This window comes from Fundulus heteroclitus, unplaced genomic scaffold (assembly GCF_011125445.2).
Source record: "Fundulus heteroclitus isolate FHET01 unplaced genomic scaffold, MU-UCD_Fhet_4.1 scaffold_54, whole genome shotgun sequence".
Taxonomy (NCBI): domain Eukaryota; kingdom Metazoa; phylum Chordata; class Actinopteri; order Cyprinodontiformes; family Fundulidae; genus Fundulus; species Fundulus heteroclitus.
In genome coordinates this window covers 1,371,447-1,390,863 of record NW_023396967.1, presented here as the reverse complement: position 1 = coordinate 1,390,863, position 19,417 = coordinate 1,371,447, and the positions used below count along the sequence as shown (strand labels likewise).

The 19,417-nt window shown below is 42.9% G+C and overlaps 1 protein-coding gene across 4 annotated transcripts in view; it reads right to left on the bottom strand.

Annotated features, from left to right (window-relative positions):
- zbtb46 (zinc finger and BTB domain containing 46) overlaps window positions 1-19,109 on the bottom strand; it is a 99,967-nt gene extending 80,858 nt beyond the window's left edge. For all 4 annotated transcript variants that reach the window (XM_021316284.2, XM_021316283.2, XM_036132770.1 and 1 more), the window contains exon 1: window positions 18,840-19,109. The gene's annotated coding sequence lies outside the window, so the exon portion shown is untranslated. The remainder of the gene's footprint in view (window positions 1-18,839) is intronic.
- Between the last annotated feature and the right edge of the window lie 308 nt (window positions 19,110-19,417).

Genomic DNA, 19,417 nt, shown 5'->3' with positions numbered 1-19,417 from the left:
GAGGCTTTGAGAGACTTAACACTATTCCCTTCATCCCCTGCTCCACCCTTCTAGGGTCTTAACCTGCACCCTCTGGCCCCGCAACAATACCCGGACCCCTCTACGTCTATACCCGGGGACGTCAGCACGGATAGCTTTTCCCCACACATACACTCGCTGGACTTGCTGGACTTCGGGGTGTAAAAGCAGGCCGGCCCCAGCTTATGACACCAATGTGTCACCTCTGTAACGCCATGTCGTCTCACCTTCGGCCAAACAGGTGTTAAACCTACAGTGATCTCATGGAAATCCAGGATGGATAGGGATCATCCCAGAGTGACCAGAGAGGAGGTGTGACATGGATGTTTATGGCCTTCAGGCCAGGTTCTCGCTTTGCCTTTGATTTCCTGCAGCCTCTAAAAACAAACTACACCATTTTTTTTGTTTTTTTTTTTTGCAAAAAAGTGCATCTTACCATCTCTCAGATGTGCTTTATTCTCTGTTTTCCTCCTTTTACGCCCATGGAAGTGCGCGCGTGTGCATGTAAATGTGTGGTTTCTGGGCTATCTTTCTCTCTAGGCCCCCTAAGCCTGCCACGTCTCCCGTGGTAACTCCCCGCCTGACGACCCGGGGCTTAGCCTAAATTCTCTCTCTATTAAAAGCTGTGAAACGCAAATAATGAAACATCTCATTACCACTGTCGGAGAAACCCAAAATGAAAGAGGGAGAGAAAGAGAGAGTGGGGGACTGACAAAAAAAAAACAACCAGAGAGGGCTGTAGGTGAGAGGATGGGGATAAATGATCTGGAGCAGGAAACACAGGAGCAGAACCGGGGGGGGAGAAAAGAAGAAAGGAGGGTGTGAGCAGGTAGCCTCTTAGTGGGTCTTTTGTGTGATGCATGTTGCCGTTAGCACTGCGCATATACATGAGTTACCGCCAATGCAGACGGAGCAGGCGTCCTGATGGAGGATGTCGGGTTTATCTACTCCCTACTTCAATTTTAAAACACCCCATTAGCTTTCCATCGCTGTTATGGATGATCACATTCAAGGAATTTTTTTGCTAATCTATATTAGGATTATTAGTTGCTCTATCACGATGTCTCCTCGCCTGCTCCAAATAAATAAAAAAAAGAAATAAATAAGGACAGGGCATCTCTCCGACTGTCTTAATTAAGTTTAAGTATAATTAGTAGAAACGCTCAGAATGAAACTGGCTGGTCAGCAGAATCTGATGATGTCCATGTTGATCAGTGATCAGCCGCCTAAAACTGGAAATACACGACGTATTTCTGCTCTGTGAAAGCACCGTTCCTAAGCACCAACCCGATGTGTTTAACATTCTTTGGTGGACAGACTGTCACTGAATGAAGACGACCCAAAGTTTGTTATTTTCAGCCTCAGTGAGAAGTCTAAAAAGGAAGTTGGGGGAAGCAAAGAGATGTAAAAAGCTATGTACTGCAGAAGGAAACTGGACTTTATCAAACATCTTGAGATGTTTGCAGTTTATTTAAGGTTTTTAGAGAGTGATAACAGGAAACATGAACATATTATAGCAAAGTTGCTCAGTTGTAACCTTTGGAGCTCCCAACCTCTGTCTGTCAGGGAACATTATGTATTCAAATGCTACCTGTGCTAAATGCTAACTAACTGCTAAGATTACGGTTTAAATAGTAAACAGAAGTTTACAAAAACAGAAGATGATAAAGCGGTCACGCAATTATGATCTGTGCATCTCTAAGAAGTAACCCCCATATTTAACTTTTTTCTTCTCAGGTCACTCCTTCCACAAGGGTCCGAAAGAAACGTCTGCATTTTAGCATTACTGGTCAGAGGAGGCTGATGGTGTCAAAGTCTCATGTGGTAATGACTCCATCCCTGTATGCAATCTTCAGCTGCATACCCCCCCCCCCTCCCCCCACCCCCATTTGAATCACTGCGACAGACTCATTGGCTGATGGTCCAGCTCCTGTTAACTTCAAGGGAAGTCATGGGAAAGGGAGTTTTAAGGGATGTTGCTGTACAACAGAGGATGAGTTCATAACTTTAAGGAACTCTTGTGTATTTTTTATTTTAGTGATAAGTTAAATATTAATGATATTTTATGTTATCACTTTCTTTATCAGGAAGATAATGTCCCAACTAAGATGAATGATATTTTGTAATATTTCAAACCATCATATTATAAATTACTTATTTTGCCTGTGATAGACGAACTAAATCTTGTGTTTATGAATGTGACATTGCGACTAAGATATGGCACACCCTGATAGCGATATTGCAATGATGACTGTGAATCAATATCCTGTGAACTTCTAAACTACGCACAGTTTACAGTTTTGCAATCATCAACGGTAAAATATCAGTGTGTGTATTATTGACTACTTACTTGCGACTGCTTGGATGCAATATTTACTGGGATAATACATTTCAGGTGTCATGCGTGCAAAACTACATGTCAATAATATATTTGCCCTATAACACTTACACCGCCCTCGATGCCCACATATTTATATGCATATTTTTAGTAGTTTAGATGATAAAACACACAATAATTGGTAGGGACATTGCTATAAGGAAACGATAAAGTACAGATAGGAACATGTGAGTTAATTATTATCATAATGGTAATATTCAGAAATACTATTTATTATTATTATCCCTTATTTATTTTCCTGAAATGGTATGAGTGGATCGATCTGGAGTTAAAGTATGTGCATACCAGATTGCGAGCTAGCAGGGAGTTCTGTTTTTGGAAAAGAAAAAGCTTTATATCCCATAACCTGTGACCTGATACTAACAAATATGTTTCCCTTCAGCATCATTAAAGTATAGGCCTTTTTTTTCCCTTAAAGATGTTTTTTTTTTTCTAGCCTGACCAGCCAGACTGACTTAAGCCATAAACACAGCATTCCAGTCGGGAAAGCAGCCGGTAGAGTCCAGTTTTAAAGACGGGACCAACAGGGTGAACAGATCAAGGTCGAACCAATGAGAGAACTACGGCTGTGACGCAAACTTCAAACAACACGCTCTGTTTTAGGTCTTAGAGCAGCCAGCTGTAGAGTTTTTAAAGATATATCCAGCTCACTCCGGCCGAAATCTTGACTGTTATAGTTACAGAAACGTGCTGCTGTATTATAGGTAAAGAGTGATGCAACGTAGACCCCCCACTTCCAGCGCTGTGATTGGTCCAGTAAGGTTTAGATCGTAGAGTCTGAGCCTATCCAGACCGACGAGCTGTGCATTGAATGCACATGGCGTAAGTCAGTCTGGCTGGCCAGGCTAGTTCTTTTCTGTTCCTGTTTGTCATTTGACAAATCTCAGCTCCATTTTCTAAAAGCAAGAAAAAAAATGGCCTTGTATTCAAAAGTAAAAATAACGACACCGTGAACAGGCACAAAACTTTAACACTTTCCCCAATTTTCCTCCCCCCTTTTTGCCTGGCGAGCGCGTGTCTCGTGTGTGTCAGCGAGTGCACGTGGACGTCCAGAGCCTCTTGTGGGTCTCATCACAAAACCTGTCACAGCAAAAAAAGCAACCTGTCACGACTTAGCCAGACACGACTGTACATGACTGTACCACAAAGAACACAAGCAGCCTGTTCCCAAGCTGTTAAAGCAGTCACCAGCTCCAAAGGTCTCAGACAAAGAAACACACACGCCATGCATGCAAACGCGCACACAGAAACAGAGAAAGACTAAACAGTACAGAGAAAGGTTAGAGAAAGAGAATAAAAAGGTGACAGAGTGTGTAAATAAATAAAAAAAGATCATATGGTACAAAAATACCAGTCCTCTGGGAATACATGTCTGAAGTGTCTGATGACTGAGAGCTAATTGTTGTTTGTTAAAATGTGCGGCTTCTGAATGACTGAAGGATGGTGACTCACTGCTGGTGGCCAGTGGCTCTCTGCTGCCGAGGCGGGTGTCCGGGGAGTGCGTGTGTGTGTGCGTGTGTGTGCGTGTGTGTGTGTGTGTGTGTGTGTGTGTGTGTGTGTGTGTGTGTGTGTGTGTACGTATTCTTGTACTTGTAGCTGAGCGAGAATTTTTTTTTGCTCATTTCACTAGTAAAGTGGGGACTTTGATGTAAAGTGAGGACCTTTTTTTGGTCTTCACTTTTTTCTGGGCTTAGGTTTAGCACTAAGGTGTCAGTTAGGTTTAGGTTAGGATCAGGTATAAACTGGTACAGGTTAGGGTTAGGTTGAGCGTCAGGCCATAGAAAGGCCTGAAAATGAATAGCAGTCTGGGGAAGTCAAGGCACGGTCCTCACTATGTACATTAAACAAGGATGCATATGTGTGTGTGTGTGTGTGTGTGTGTGTAACTTGGTGTGACTATCACTCCGTCAGACAGCAAACAGAGGCCGCTCTCTCCAATCCGCACTGAACACCAGCTTACAATAAACTCATGCACAGAGGGGAGCAAAGAGGCAGCGGCTTAAGTGAGCACTCGCAAGTTCAACAGGCACGCCCTGCGTTCACCCGCAACGCCCTCCCCCCTCCCCGGAGCAAATATTAAGAGAGACTTTACTCCCGGCTAATCTAATCCATTCACACTCGAGAACCCATGCAGCACCGGACGAACTTTATTCTACTGGTTTATCCTGATAAATAAACAAGATTCACTCGTGCCTGCTTTCGCCATCTACAAAGCAACAACAACTGAGCAGTAGAGATTTACATATAGATAGAAAAGGCATTTATAAAAGCACACTTGTATTTAATAGCCCGAGGCGGCGTTGTCAGTCATCAAGCTGATCAAAAAGCAGCTACAATGCAACACTGATGAATCTTGGAGCGCTTGTGCGAATCTGTCCCTCAACGACAGCAAAAAAGATAAAAAAAAAAAAAACAAGAAGGTGAGATAAAGAGAGAGGAATCAAAGGGGGAGAAGAAGAGCATCTAAATATAGAGAGGCTAGCATTTTGGACTCAGAAAAGAGACACTGAAAGGTAAGGGATGAAGAAGACGTGAGAGACAAAAAAGGAATGTGATGATTGGGGGGAGAAAAGAGTAGCAAGCGCCACAAAAGAAGCGACATGCCACCTAGTTTAGTGGACTTCTGGAGAACAGGACATGGAGGCACGATGGAGTTCAATAAACTGCACAGTGTATCACTTCAGGTGCTCATCAATGCGTAATGTCAATACTGAAGGTCTGGCCTTTGTATGAGCTCTTCAACAGTTTCAACAAACCGTCTGCAACCCTTAATATGCTGAGTGGAATCTAACGGCAATCAGCAAAGATGCAAAATCATTAAATGTCTTTGTCTCTATTGTTTCTGTGCTGTGCTCTGATTGGCTATTTGGCATGAGGCCATTGCTGCAATTCTCTGCTACAGATTCTATTGCCAAGGTGCCTTGCAAAAATATTCATAACCACCTTGGATTTTCGCACATTCTGTATTATTGTAAACAGAAACCGCAATACATTTTGTGACTTTATGTGACAGAGCAACCGAAAGTAATGCATAATTATCAATTTAAGGAACAGTGGCGCCTGATTTATTTATTTTTTAACAAATGAAAATCTAAAGAGTGTTGGGTGCATTTGAGTTCAGCCCCCTTTATTTGGATACACCTAAAAAAAAAATCTTGTGCAACCATTTGGCTTCAGAAGTCATCCAAAAACAGAGAGTAAAGCACAACTGCAAACTTACCAAAACATTATTATTCACTTGAGTTGACAGGTTAGATAAAGAGAGCAACATTCAGCTAAGCAGCCAAAAAGGCCCATAGTAACTCCGGAGGTACTGCATAGATCTACAGCTCAAGTAGATAAATGCAACACAACTATAAGCCTATAAGAAAGAGTGGCATGAAGGAAGCTAAAGTTGGAAGAAAAGTCGTAACAAGTCTTGTCTGCAGTTTGCAACAAGCCATGTAGCAGACACTGCAAATGTGTGGAAGAAGGTGCCCTGGTTATACGGGATCAACGTCAAAACTGAACTTTTTGGTAAACATGCAAACTGCTACGTCACAATCCAAATGATGAAACAAGGTAGAGGTAGTATCATGCTCTGGGGAATGTTTTTCTTTAGTGAGTATGGGAAAGCTGGTTAGAGTTGACAGGAAAAACGCAGCTGAACAAACGACATTCCTGGAAGAAAACCTGTTCGACGAAGAGGTTTACTTTCCAGCAGGACATGCAGCAAGGAGCAAAATTAAACATTTTAGGTTTGCAAAGAATGTGCAAAAAAATGAATGAATAATCTCTAGATGTGCAGAAACGCCATACAACTCTTACATCTGCAGTTGGCTTGAAATAGAGAGTAGAGAGCTTTGACTGGGTGCTAAATACAAATGTACGCACATTTAAGATTCAAAATAAACATATAAACCAAAACTATATATCATTTTCCTTCCACGTTTCAGTTTTGTGCTTTCGCATAAAATCACGATAAAACATTTTGAAGTTTGTGATTGTTACATGATAAAACATGGAAAATAGTTGTAAATACTTTTACAAGACACCGTACATGAGAAGAACTGCTTTAAGATTATGTATATATAGCAAAGTATCTTGTGGTAAAAAGAAATAGCTTGAAACAAACTTTACAGAAGACATTTGCATGATGCCTCCAGGCTACTTTGTCGTCTGTGACTGACGAAAAGCAAGCGTTGATCAGACAAATGCCTCACCTGGCTACTCGGGTTTCCATTAAGATCTTATTTTTTTTGTCACCTCACAACCCATCCACCTCCTTTCCACATCTGTCCGTCCGCCTTTTACTCTTGCAGCGTTTATCTGAATGCGGCCTGACGTTTGACTGTCACCTGTTGACTAGCATTAGCGATTGCCATGGCTCGCAGGCTTTTTGAGCTATTATGGGTTCACCCCCCCCACCCCTCCACACACACACACACACCCCTCCACACACACACACAAACACACACTGATAATACAACACAAACTCAAGGGGAGTTGTTTTTTTCTCAATGTTAGAGACAACTCCCAGGGCAAACCCAATTTTTCAAGAAGTAACAAATTCCCACATTGTGAGACAGTTTGAGCTGCCCTGTCCATAACCACCAGTCGTCTACTACCAGCCCCTTTGTGACAGACACCTGTGCACACATCAACACGACGCTGAGACAGAGGACGGGATGGGGGCTGGAGGTGAAAAAGAGAAAGTAAAAAGTAGAGGGCACAGGAAAGAGGCAGCCAGAGACAAAGGCAGGCAGAATGACAATGAGTGAAAAGAGGAAGAGTTGGGTGGGAGAAAAAAAACGGAAAGAAGAGAGGACAAGAGGTGAAAAGTGTGCTCTCTGCTCCCTGTGCACATTTGTGGAGTGAGAGATGAACAAGAACACAATGACAAAGATACTTCCATTCATATGCATGTGAATGAATGCATGTGAACATGTGTGCGCGTGCGCGTGAGTGTGTGTGTGTGTATGAATTCAGAGTTGGAGAGAAGCGCCAGAGGACCGTTGGGGAAATTTGCCCCTCACCATCGAAAAGGGGATGTGAACCTAGTCACTTCTGTACTCACTTGGAGCTCCTGTTTTTGTAAAAGGAACTAAACTGACTAAAGGGAGCTCCTCCGACAACCAGTCCCACGTTCCAAATTATTACTGAAAACTCGCTTGATTTCAGTAATTAACTTTTAAAAAGTTAAACTACAATACTATATAGATAACTGTAAAAATCATATATCGTCTTTACATTTATTTCTGTTCCATGAAGAACCCAAACTCAGAAACTTGAATAAGACCAGCTAAAAACACACTAATGGCATGGTTTACCAAATCATAGGAAAGCCTGCTGACTTGACAGTTAGCCAGACGACAGCCACTGGTACCCTCCAAACGGAGGGTAAGGCAAAATAGGACATTGCAAAAGAAGCTGGCTGTTCAAAGAGAGCTGTATCCAAGCATATTAATGGAAAGTTGAGTGGAAGGAAAAAGTGTGGCAGAAATAGACGCCGAAGCAAAAGAGATAACCACAGACTTGAGAGGGTTGAGAAGCAAAGCCCATTCCAGAATTTCACAGAGATTTATAAGGAGCCACCATACATAGAGGCATTAGGGGTCTTGTTAAGAGGAAAAGGATAAAAAAAACAGACACAGCAGAGAAGACGAGCTAAAGATCATATTAACGCAGCCTGCTTTAATATGATCTTCCTAAATACCTCAGCAGCAAAGGCTGATTGCCTCCGTGCCATGCTACACTGATGCAGTAATTCTTGCAAAACGAGTCCCAACCAAGTACTTTGCTCATATACTATACAGTACATGGAGTGAACAATAGCTTTCAGCTATAATAATCCAAATCAGCGCAAATAAACGCCTGAAATATATCACTGTGTCATAAATCCATATAACATATGAGTTTCAGTTGAATGAATTCCTGACAAAAATAAACTTTTCGTTCATTTGAATTTCTTGAGAGCCACGTGCACTTTTGTAGTGAAACGCTCTCTCAGGAAACTTCCTCGAACGTCGTCGTTTGAACTCCACAGAACAGACTGCATCTGCCAGGCACTGGTTGTCAGCCCCTGCATTAACAGGAAATATAAATATGAGCTGTAGGGGTCAAGGGGAAGGATAAAAATGAGAAAGGGAGCAGCAGGAAGGTAAAAATGAGAAAAAAAGGAGTAGAGGAAGGGTAAAATGAGAAATGGAGTAGGGGAGGCCACAGGAGGCACCTGGCCCACTTAGAGCGGAGGAGGGGGTGGCGAAGAAGGAGAGGTGGAAGATTAAGGAGTAGGAGGGAAAAAAGAAAAGGAGGCGGAGGAGATGTACCGAGCAGAGGTAGATGACGAGGAGGCCTGGAGAGGAAGAGAAAGAGAAAAGCAAGGGAAGGTGACAAGAAGATCGGATGGATGGGGTTAAGGCGAAGGCAAAAGTCAGGAGAGAAAAACTGAACGGTGAAGGCAAAAGGAATAAAAGATGAAATAATGGAAACGAGGAGAGACAGAGAGAGAAAGACGGGGTGGGGGCTGGAAAAGAAAAGGTGGCCTTGTGACGCCAAGAAGGGAGGTGGTGTGTGCGCGTGCGTGGCATGAATGTGTGTCTCTCTGTGCGTGTGGGTGTCTCGAATCATGACGAAAAACTAACACCTCTCCCAAAAGTATGAATAACCGACCACAACAGGCCAGCGTAAGTTCAGTCTCTTCTCCCGGCACGCTTGAGCAGCCTGCCCGCACCGCTAATATCCCACTAATACCACCCACAGTCCTCACTCCACCTCACATCAATGAATATTTCATGTCCTGATGGCACTTTTAAAGCAAAAAACTAATTAGCAAATCCAAGTTGATCTGGCATTAGTCATATCAGGCCAATTAAAAGCCCAGTCCTACTGTACATGTTAATGGCAGCGAAGTGGAATAATTGTATGTTGAGCAGGGGAGAGAATGTTAAACAGGCCTTGTTAGCAGCACTTTAGCACTCTAGCACTGAGTCCATGGCTGGATTACAAAACTCTACAAAGCGTAATAATGTTCGGCGCGGGCGCGCACACACACACACATCTTTAAAAAACTCTATCCATTAATTAGTGCGCCGCCATCATTTCCATGGGGTCAGCTCTGATACTTATGGCTAAAGAAGAGAAGTAGTTCCAGGGAAAATGATGGTTTTATGCTTCGGTATCAATATTAAACAGGGATCCAAATATTGGCAGAGGCTGACGGGTCAGACGTTACGCACTGTAAAAAGGGAGAAAAGCTCTCCTCTGTTCCACCGGGAGCTTGCGGTCAGACGAGAGCCGATATTTGCGGCGCATTTGATTCGCGTGAAGGTGCGCCTCTGTGTTCCCCTCCGCTCGGCGTCTGCGTGTGTGTTTTTGTAAAGCGGGGAGTTTAGATTGAGACAGACAGCGGCGAAACACACAGACTAAACTGTGCTGCACAAAGGAGCGACAGAATAACAAGGGCTGGAGATCTTTTTTGGAGTAGATGTCTGTTTCATCAAACCTCCACCCCCCCCCCCCTCTCTCTCCCCACCCCCCCCAACCCCCTGCCCACTTCTCCCACCTCCCTTTGCCTCCCCAGTCTCGTTCCCTCACCTGAGCTTTGATATGGAAATCTCTCAACAGCCAGAGCCCGAGGCCAGTTGACTCTTTCTAAAGGTGTATTTGCTGAAAGACGTTCAATTTCTCATCAAATGCTCCCGCTGTGTGCATGAAAGACAAACTCATTCACTGGGAGAAATAACAGCCAACAACCTGGAACTCTCTGCGAACCACACACTTAAAACCAAACCTTCAACTTCTTAGCAGCTCGTATGAATTTGGCTAAAAGGCAGGTGACATTTGTGCTAAGTGGAAAGCTGAGGAGTCTCGTCATGTTACTGATAGTTTTATTTATTTTTTTGTCAAGCGAGTTCCTTCCCACCGGTTTACTTCTCTTTTCCTGTCAGGTAATAACGCCGCATTTTAAGACCCCTAACTAACACATCTCCATATACCGAGACGTTGGGAACAGCTTTACGGCATGAAGGTTTATAAAATTAAGCAGAAGTCAAATGAAATTACAGGAGAAAGAAAATAAGTCTGAGAGGATCAAACTCTACAAGAAGTAAAATCTTTTGAGCAGCAGTAAACTGTGCTATGGCATCTCAGTAGTGGAGAGTGATGGTATCAGTGGCTAATGTATCAGATGGTGTGAATCATAATATTACGTATCACATTTTTTCTAATATAAATATATATTCTAATATATATATATATATATATATATATATATATATATATATATATATATATATATATGATGATTAAACCTGTTGGAGAATACAGTCATGCTCAATAATTAGTGTTCTGATGAGGTTCATTTCCAAGATTACAAGTATCTTATGCAAATAACAACCTTTTGTAAACATCCCTTTACCCAAGCCCCTCATTTCTATTTTAATTGCTGTGACGTAATATTCTAATCTTACATGTTGTATTTTTATTAATCATAATTAACACAATCATAGGCTTGAAAACACCACTCTGTGTGTTTTTAATCTAAATGTTCGTGAGTTGAGTCACAGGATTAAATTAACTTTTCTATGATATTCTAACTTATTGAATGTGTCTGTATGGTGATGGCAAAGATCCAAAGGTTTTTTTCTCCTGGATTTTCTAAGACTTTACTTTTACTTTTACTCTTTTTTTGTTTTCTTCCCAGCAAAGCGCCATTTACACGATACTGCAAAGCTTTTTTCACTTCTTTTCTCAGAGGGAAGTGTTACAAAAGTTATATTTCATGTTTCCTGAATCTATCTCATTATTATTAACAGCTTTTTTGTTGACTTGGGTTCAGAAGTATTTGGTCATTCCCTTCCTTTTAAAGAAAGAAAAACCCTTTAGAAACATTGGTAAAACCGCGGATGTAACTAAGAGTTGTCCACAACCACTGTCACCTTACCTTACTCTGGTGTTTTCTGTTTATTTGTAGTCAGGTAGAGGTAAACTACGTGAACCTAGGCGCAGTGGTTCTGCTCACCATTATAGGAGGCCTATAAAATAGATATTATTCAACAACGGACCTCCAAAATCCCAGGAAATATAACATATTTAAATACTAACTAATAAATCCAATTGAGAAAATTTATATCATGACTTTATGCTGCTTCACCCCACTTTCCTAATTCATATTTGTATTTCCCTATGTTTACCATGCAATCATTTTACACTTATGTGTACCATTAAGAGCTGTGGTTCTGACCCGTTTGGTCCTCAAAACTTGAGCGTTAATTCTGATCCAACCAAAAACATCTATGAATGACCTCTTCATGGTAAATATTTTTTTACTGGAGTCATATAACTGCATTTTGTTACAGCAGACTACAAATAGATAACGGGAAGGTACTTTAAATTGGTTATCAAAACTGCAGGGGCATGAACTGAAGCACGTTGGCGACAAAGTGTCCTTCAAATTCAGATATGATATGACCAAACTGCTAAAATAATAAACAGCACAGGGTTAAAATGAACCCAACCCATCTAACACATTATGACAACATGTGTGCAAAAATAAACCACTGTGATCACTTTGAATGTCGCAGTTTTGTTTGCAAAAAAAAAAAAAAAAAGTATCTCTGGTTGGCTCATGATGCCAGTTAGGTTTGCATGAAGATATGAAGATGGGATAGTAGCTGGAGAGAAACGCTCTCTGCTCTGCATTCCTAACGAAAAAAGAAAAAACACACACCCTGCGGTAAATACACAAAGTCAAGTAAGTCCCACATCTGTTTTCTGAGGAATGCGCAATCCAAAAGGTGTTTTGCAATATCAACAACTCTCTCCCCTCCCCCAAAAAAAGATAAGAAATGCAACAATACTGGGGGGGAAAAAAAAATTATTTTCAACAACTCCTTTTACCGTTCATTTTTATCAGCAGTGAAATTTTATGTCAGATTCTGGAATTTGAAAAAAAAAATGCAGCATAAAATCATCTTTTAATGCAAAATGTGGGGACAAAACAATAAAGGAAACAGAAGAGATCAGGATTATTATTGCCACTCGCATTATTTTGTATAGCCAAGCGCAGGCATGAAAACATACACAAAAAGCTATGAAATATTCATACCCAAGTGAACAGAAGAAGCTGGGAGGTGGAGAGTATATCTGTAGATCCGGTCCGGGGAGGAGGTGGGGGGGGGGGGGTGCTTAAAGACTCACCTGCTCTCTCTGCTGGGGGGAGGAGCATGTCAGAATACACACACACACACACACATCCCCCACAGCACCCGTGTAACCCCATGGCGATTAGAAACACCTGTATTCAGCGCTGCACAATGAGCTATAGCAGCAGCTAAGCCTTGGGAGTTATTGGATGGATGGGGGATGGAGAAGGTTTTAGACCCGGGGGTTAACGTGCGTCGCGACACAAATACCTGCAACGCGACGGAGAGACGGAGTTGTTCGAAAGCTCCGGAGAGAGACGCGGCGCGTCTTGTAAGACGAGTGTAAATGGTTCATTTTGCGGGGTGTTAGTCAAACAGGTGTTCTCATTAACAAGCGGGCCCTGAGGGGTGATGGAGATGAGAAAGCCGACAGACGCGCAGAGGTGAACGCCGGTTGTTTATTGCAACAAAAACGTCTTTGTAGAGCTTCTGTCCTTTTTTTTTGTTTTTGTTATTTTTGTGGATTAGGTACGGCGTCCTGAAAGCAATAATGAACCTCAAACTTTTCCTCGTGCGAACTTTTAAGGTGTCTTCTTTGGGGTTTTCTGTTTGCTGAACCAACGCAGAACTGTGATGAAAGGGGATAATGATACTTTGTTTGTTCTTTCGGACCAAATAAAAATCCGTCTTGCCTTTATGTTCAGAAGATCTGAGTCTGGGATCACCTTTTACTGCAGTTTGCTCTGTATCGCTCTATATTTAGCTATGGTCATCCCATCAACTCAGACTAGTTTCACTGTCCCAGCTGAAGGCATGCTTTCCCACAGCATGATGCTGCCACCTACGTGTCTCCCCATAAGAGGGGTGCATTCAAATTAATGTGGAGAGTTTTTGCATGAAAATAAGTTTAATAATTTTGGTCCAATTTGAACAGAGCACCTTCGTTCAAATAGTTTCTGTATTTCCTCTAAATGGGTCGTGACAAACAGAATCACGTTTCTTACGCCTGGCTTTCAAACAGTGGTTTTCTTCTTCCATTTCTTTAAAAACAGGCCCCAATGTATGGAGTACTATTATAATACACATAGGTGAACACTATTCACCAATTGATAGAACTGGATTTTATTTTGGTGCATCGTGGGAAATGGAGTTGAATAGAAAGGCAGGAGAGACTTTTTCAGACGCTGTAAATTGTACGATTTTCCTTCCTCTTCACAAATACGTGGTAGTTTGTGTTAGTTTATCGCGTAAGATGTCGGTGAAATCAGCTCCAGTTTGTTGTTAAGATAATGCGATGACGTTGAAGTGGCATGAATGCTTTTGCAGGGCGCTGAATTTGCTGCACGGATGGAGACACCAGAGTGCATACAGTGAGGGCGCTACAACCCCCGGGTTTGCGTGGCTGAAGGCTAAAGCTGAGCAACCTGCAACCACACAGTTCAGCTTACAATCTGCATGGGATCACTGAGCACCACCTACACAAACAGCGAGCTCACACACTCACACGGTGAGAGGCAGGTGTCGAGCTTCAAGCCTGCCGACCACTGAAACCGAGCCCCTCGGTCTCATTTCCTCAGTTGCCTTTGCTTCCCACAAACTTCACACCGCGCGTGTGGATAAAGTCCAGCGCAACTATTCCCCCTCCGCCTTCAACAAAACGCCGCACGCACAACTTTGGATTCAGCAATGCAAAAAAAAAAAAAAAAAAGAGATCAAAGAGATTTTTAACCGGCTAATATTGCTCAATCAACTTCAAAGGTCCATTCATGATGGATAAGACGAGAGCAGGGCGCTTCCTCTCCTGCTCAGCGATCCCCCCCCCGAGCACACGTGTTGCTAATATTTTTTTTGCCCATCTTTTGGCCGATCTCGCCTACACTCCTCCTCCACTCATCCTTGAAGCTGTTGTCTTGGTCGATGTTGCATTTTTTTCCTCTGCGGAACACACAGATGGAGGCGCGGGCGCTGATGCACACACATACACCACTGTTCTCCTCTAAAAAGACAACACTACATGACCCCACCTGGGAGAGCTACCTCCAAGGAGCGGCATCAGGGTGGGTGGCGGGAGGGGGGGTGGGGTTGGGGGGGCAGGGCCACAGAAACAAAGCACTCTGAAAGATGTTAGGTGACAGAGTGCCAAGAGAGTTTAGTTGTTCTAATACTATTTGGATTCTAAGCATTAAAAGCAGATAATTGAGCTTTATCCTGCTCACGGCGACACGCGCGCACATACACACCCTCACAGGGACATGCACAGCAAAACAAGCCGATGGTAATTGAATAACAGAATAAAAGACTTTGGAGGGTTTATCATATCAAGTGCCAACCCTTAACTCAGTAGTTGGAAGGACAAAACAACCAGACCAAATCCACAGAGGGCTAAGACGATTTGGAAAAATGGCTTGATGGTCTCCTAATCCCGGAGATCTAGTTAGCAACTGTCCAACAAAAGGAAAAGGCCTCGATCTTACAGCTGTACACTAGTCGCGGCTGCCAAAAGAGTGCACGTTAAACCGGAAGAAAAAGCAGCTCAGCGGAACCGTCCAGACGCTTCAGAGTAACTGGAAATCTATTTACAGAACAAGGAAGGAAAAACTTCCCAATGATTTAAGGTCAAGGAAGCTATACAGTGCGGGTTCAAAATCTTAAGAATTAAATAGGTTAAATTAATGTGGTTGAATAAATGTTAAATTCAGCAGAAAGAGTTTAGATTTCGAAAAGTTGGCCCCATACTCAGTTCTCACTCTCCTGGAGTGAGACTGAAGCTTTTTTTTTTCTTTATTTCTCGCACAGTGCTTTTCCCGATGGCTCAGTCTAAACACAGTAGACATCTTTTTATCACTGGGTGTGCAGGCTCACTCCCAATACCTCCGCTTATCAATGAAGAAAGAGCGTCCTCTCAGGATTATATCACTCAGAGGATTATCCGGCTGTACGACAGGGTTTTAAAGTGGTAGTGCTAACAGGGATGTTCTGGTCCACTCATTGGCAAAATTAAAAAAAGGACAAAATGTCTGTCCCCTGATGTTTAAAGTCAAGAGTTGTTTTATCAATTCTAAAGACTTTTGCTTTGTCGGTATATTTCAGGATCATGTCTGTAGTCATACACAAATAGCACTAGAAGGACATCAGGATTTCCACTACAGGTTAGCAGGTTCCAATGTTAGTGTCCAAATATTAAGAATGGCATAAAATAACCCCCAAAAATTGTTTAGAGATCATTTAGAAAGGTGTTACTGAACAAATATGTTGTAAAGCTGTTTCTTAAAGGTGCTATCCAGTGAAAAACATTTTTCACTAACAAATGCAAACTGTCAAAAAAACACAGCTGGGTCACAAAGTACAGATTTCCATGGTGGGATTTTACAAAGAACATTGCCTCAGAAAGTAGGCTAAATAAAAAAAAAAAAAAAGCTAATTCTGCTCGGGGTGTATTTAGGTTGATGACATCACGAGAGGCACAAGACAAGTTCGTCAGCCGGCCTTATTGAACACATTGCTGGAAAAGTGACTTTTTTTAATGATTTAGATATATATATTTGGAAGTATATTGAATATCAATGGGGTTCCACCTGACATGCCAGAGTTTGACTCCAAAGACCACAAAGCCTTAATGGACACTGCCCTGAATGAAGCTCGAGCACACAGAGACGAGAACAACGATAAGTTCCCAGATGTTTAACTGTTGCAAATCTGCATATGTCCCTGCTTTAATTTTCCCATCTGATTGTCTTCCATGCATAATTACAACTTGTAAAACGAGAGAATGTTGTACTCTGCTTGCACCACCATAAACAGCTACATGATTTGCCAGTACATTAGCTCTGCAAGCTGTCTGAACTCACACTGTTTTAGCCGTCTTATGTCTTCCCTCTGGTGTTGATTGGAACGATGATTATTCTAAAGATTGCACGGCAAGTGCCTGCCTAACTTGTTGGCTTCGGCTCAGTACCGGTTGCTTGTCCGCTGATCAGTCTCAACAGAGGCAACGGGCGAAACAGCAGTTCAGCAAGGAACTACCTGGGAATGATCTTAATGGAACTTAATGAACCAGACCATGTTGTTTTAAAACTAAGGAACAACTGATCAGGCCTTTCTAGGCAGCAGAGCAGTTTCTAGTTTTATCTAGCTTTATGGTCTACCAATAACAGAACTACCTCTTTCACTGGGATAGCATTGTGAAGTCAACTGAAAACAAGGAAATTACAAAAAAAAAACACCCTCAATTGGTGCGTTTAACAAACAAAAAACAAATTAGTTCTGATTTCCCAGTATTTAACCTGCCAATCACCAATGAGAGCTATTTATGGCAAAATGTACACATTTTGATATGTGTCTGATTTATTGCTGCATCTCTAATAACAGAAACTTGGCTGGAAATGAACACTGAAATTCTACATTAATGAAAGCTGGACATTGCAGTCCTCTGTACAAACTGCTTTCCATGTGTTTTGTTCTTGTCAAATATTCCTGAAATCCACATGTTCTCACGTACAGCGTAAATGTTTTGCTGCAGTCCCACCAAACACCAATAAACAGATTTTGTAGGGGGGGGGGGGGGGGGGGGATTTTATTTAACAACAAAACAAAAACAAAAGAAAAACACTTATAACGAAATTGGTAATGGCGTGCATCAGTTCCCTTATGCCTTTTGTGATGTCACCAGAGGCATGCCTGTGAGGGGAAGACTGATTGGAGGGGATACTTTATATTGGTTAAAAAGCTACTTTTTACCAAAATAGTCAAATAAACAGAAAAAAAACTATATTCGAAGTTATTTTAATTGACGTCATACAGACGTCTGGATATTAGATTTAAAAATAAATAAATATTGCCAACACCAAACTTTGTCGACAGTCACTCCGAGCTCTGCTGAGAACTTGGCAGCCCGGCCACACGTCACCTGTCACCTGTTCATGCATTGTGGCGAGCCTTCACCTGGCTGTGGTCAGGTCACTGCATGACAGCCAGGCGCACTCTGACGTCCCCACGCACAGCTTCTTCAAGCGAAGTGGGGTTGTTCCCCCCTCAGCTGTCACATGGTAGAAAATGGAGGAAGACGGAACTGACCGGTTAAAGAGGACAGACACGGGCTGGAGACGCTTTCAGGAAAACACTTGACGCGGCTGTTCTTCAGCTCTCCTCTAGGAACAGATGACGATCACCAACACTTCTCCGAATAAATAATAGATTAAAAAATAATAATAATAATTTAGAAGAAAAAACAATAACGCGCGACAGCACTGTATGTGCAAAATAAAATTCCCCCTCTCTTCGTCACTACGTCTAAGTCTTAAGGGGCTTGGCGTTGACGCAGCAAAATGAAATAGAATTGAAAGAAAAAGAAAAAAAAAGTCTAGCTGGAGAAATCCCCCTTTTGGACGTTAACCGCTATGAAAAGGGAAGAAGGTTCAGCCCCCCTCTGGGTTTCAGACGCAAAAGTGTTTTCATTCTGAATCCCCTCCAGTCGTCGTCTCTAAAGCGCATCACTTCGTTTTCCATCTGTGGCACGATCACGATTAATGTGTGCACGACAAGTCCCCCCCCCCCCTACTGCCTTTCTCAGCAAATGTTGAAATCAAAAGTTTGTAAAGACCCCCACCCACCCTCACCACCCGGTTCAATCAAACGCATTCAGCTGCTAAGACAAACGCCACTAACCATATAGATTATAAAAACATTCATAACTCACATTTGCAAAAAAAAAAAAAAAAAAAAAAATTAAAAATTGATTGAAAAGTTAATCACAAATTACATTTACAAGAGTGTTTCTTCGTGGTTATTATTTTTCAGCCGGTTATTTTAGACATAATCTGCAACAAAGTCGAACGTCCAGCCTAAAAGCGTGACAGCTTCCCCCAAAATATCAACACGCGCGGCGCGGCGCGGCAGCTGGCTGTCACGTATGGAACAGGTAGGCGTACTTTAAGACTCGATCGCCCGTCCGCCTTACAGCCGGCGGGCAGATTCTCTCAAGCTCCTAATTGCCGTGATGCTAATGGGCAATGTGGAACAAAAAAAAAGACAGGCCTCCCGTATGAGTAGCCACAGGAGCCAAGAGTTGTATTGTGTCACGTCTCCAACCTGTGCGCGGCGGCAGCGGCGGCGGCGGCTAGGCGCGCAACTATATCAGCTGTGGACGCGGCGGCTCCGCCAGGCAGAAAACTAATTGTTGACATGACAGGGAAGAGAGCTCCCCGCGGCCGCCGGGGCTGAAATCTCCAGCCCCGGTTGATGCCCCGCTGGTGGGCAGCGTGGCTTTCCGGCGGTGGCGTTAGGGAGGAAGTCAGACATACCTGTTACCCCATGGGGTCTGGGGTGGCCGCCGTGTCGGTCCTCCGGAGTCCAATCTGCTGTGACAGCCCGAGGGGAAGAAAGCTGGGGATGTCCAACGCGCCGGGTGCCGTCCCTCCTCTTCTCTGTGCGCTTTTTGTTAAGTGTTATTCCCCGATTTCTCCAACTCCCCTCTCCTCTTCCTCCACCAGCCCCTTGTTCTTTCTCTCTTTCCCTCCCCTGCTTTTCCGTGTCTTGGTATCAGGAGCCTCCCCCTCCTCTCCCTCCCCCTGTGTGCATGTCTATCTCTCTCTTCCTCCCTCCCTCCGTCTCTCGATGTCACCCCCCCCCCCCCCCAACGCACACACGCACACACACACACGCACACGCACACACACACACGCGGACGCACGCACACTTTCTCTTAGAGTCCGGAAATGAGACAACGTAAACCCACACACCGTGCGTAGCCTGGGATATATAAATTCATCACAGATAAGAAGCATTAATATCACGCAAGGAATATTATGCAACAATAATGATATTAATGATAATAATAATAATGATCATAATAATAATAATAGCAATAACAGTGTTAATA